Here is a 2,572-nt window from a genome sequence, read left to right as displayed (position 1 = left end):
ATTTTGGAGACTGGGGTGCAGGACTGATACAGAAAGCAGATGTTGGAGACTGGGGTGCAGAATTATTGTTGCAGACAGAAGAGGTTGGAGTCTTAGTTTCAGAAGGACTGTTGCAGAGAGCAGAATTTGGAGACTTAAGTCCAGATGGACTGTTACAAAGAGCAGAGGTTGGAGACTGGGATGCAGAAGGGCTGTTGCAGAGAACAGAGTTTGAAGACTGTGTGCAGACTGGTTTGCAGAAGGATCGTGGAAGAGAGCAGAATTTTCAGTTTAGGTGCAGAAAGAATAATGCAGAGAGCAGATGTTGGAGACTGGGGTGCAGAAGGACTGTTTCAGAGAGCAGAGGTTGGAGATTTGTGTTCACAAGGACTGTTCCAGAGAGGAGATGTTGGAGATTGTGGTGCAGAAAGCTTGTTACAGAGAGCAGATTTTGGAGAAGGGGTGCAGAAGGACTGTTACAAAGAGCAGATTTTGGAGATTGGTTCACTAGAGTATCTTCCAGAGAGTAGAGGTTGGATACTGAGATGCACAAAAACTATTACAGAGAGTAGAGGTTGGATATTGAGGAGCAGATGGACAATTGCAGAGAGAAGAGGTTGAAGACTGAGGTGCAGAAGAACTGATACAGAAAGCAGAGTTTAGAGACTGGGGTGGAGAAAGACCATTACAGAGAGCAGAGGTTCGGGACTGTGGTGCAGAAGAACTGTTACAGAGATCAGAGGTTGGAGACTGGGGTGCAGAAGGGCGGCTGTAGAGAGCAGACATAGGAGACTGGGGTGCAGAAGGATTGTTGCAAAGAGCAGAGGTTGGAGCCTGGGGTGCAGAAGGACGGTTGCAGAGAACAGAGGTTGACGACTGAGGTGCACAAGGACCATTGAAGATAGCAGAATTTGGAGACTGGGGTGCAGAAGGATCTTACAGAGAGCAGAGGTTGGAGACTGAAGTGCAGAAGAACTGTTGTAGAGAGCAGATGTAGGAGAATGGGGTGCAGAAGGATGGTTGCAGAGAGCAGAGTTTGGAGACTGGGGTGCATGACTGGTAAGAAAGCAGAGGTTGGAAACTGAGGTGCCGAAGAACCATTACAGAGAGCTGAGATTGGAGACTGGGGAGCGGAAGAACTGGTACTGAGAGTAGAGTTTGGACACTGGGGTAAAGAAGCATATTACATCAGTTACCCTTCCGTAACTGATGTGATCAAGCAATCTGTATACGGGGAAAGTTGGGAGTTCATAACCCACTTGAATCAAACTGTGAAAGATGATGTATTAAGAACTGTGTAATGCTTTGAATGACCAACAATAAAAAAAAGAAGCATATTACAGCGAGCAGAGTTTGGAAAGTGGGGTGAAGAAGGATCTTTGCAGAGAGCAGAATTTGGAGACTGGAGTGCAGAAGGATTGTTACAGAGAACAGAGTTTGGATTTTGAGGTGCAGAAGGACTGTTGCATAGAGCAGAAGTTGGAGATTAGGGTGAAGGAGGACTATTACAGAGAGCAGAATTTGGAGACTGAGGTGCAGAAGGACTGTTACAGAGAGCAGAGGATTGAGACAGGGGTGCAGAAGGAATGATACAGAAAGCAGAGTTTGGAGACTGGGGGACAGGAGGACCATGACAGAGAGAAGAGATTGGAGTCTGCAGTACAGAAAAACTGTTACAGAGAGCAGAGGTTGGAGACTGGGGTGCAGAAGGACTGTTGCAGAGATTAGATGATGAAGATGGGGTTCAGTAGAACTGTAGCAGAGAGCAGACTTTGGAGACTGTGGTGCAGAAGGACTGATACAGAAAGCAGTGTTTGGAGACTGGGGTGCAGAATGACAGTTACAAGCAGCAGAGTTTGAAGACTGCGGTAGAGAAGAACTGTTACAGAGAGCAGAGTTCAGAGACAGGGTTGCAGAATGATCTTACAGAGAGCAGAGGTTGGAGACTCAGGTGCAGAAGGACTTTTGCAAAGAGCAGACGTTGGGGACTTGGGTACAGAAGAATTTTTCCAGAGAGCAGAGGTTGGAAACTGGGGTGTAGAAGGACTGTTGCAGAGAGCAGAGGTTGGAGACTGAGGTGCAGAAGGGCTGCTACATGGAACAGAGTTTAGAGACTGGGATGCAGAAAGACTGTTGCAGTAAGCAGAGGTTGGAGACTGCGTTAGAGAAGGAATGTTACGGAGAACAGAGTTTGTAAACTGGGGTGCGGAAAGACCGATACAGAAAGCAGAGTTTGGAGACTGCAGTACAGGACTGTTACACAGAGCAGATTTTGGAGACTGTGGTGCAGAAGGACTGTTGCAGAGCAGATGTTGGATACTGGGGTACAGAAGGACTGTTGCAGAGAGCACAGGTTGGAGACTGTGGTGCAGAAGAACTGATACAGAAAGCAGATTTTGGAGACTGTGGTGCAGAAGAACCATTACAGAGAGCAGAGGTTTGAGACTGCGGTACAGAAGAACTGTTGTAGAGAACAAGGTTGGAGACTGGGGTGCATAGGGACATTGCAGTGGGCAGACGTTGGAGACTGCGGTGCAGAAGGAATGTTACAGAGAGCAGATTGTGTAAACTGGGGTGTAGAAGAATCTTAAAG

Source organism: Ictidomys tridecemlineatus, unplaced genomic scaffold, assembly GCF_052094955.1.
Source record: "Ictidomys tridecemlineatus isolate mIctTri1 unplaced genomic scaffold, mIctTri1.hap1 Scaffold_196, whole genome shotgun sequence".
NCBI classification, from domain to species: domain Eukaryota; kingdom Metazoa; phylum Chordata; class Mammalia; order Rodentia; family Sciuridae; genus Ictidomys; species Ictidomys tridecemlineatus.
The sequence above is the reverse complement of the archived record's forward strand: the minus strand, read 5'-3'. Positions refer to the sequence as shown.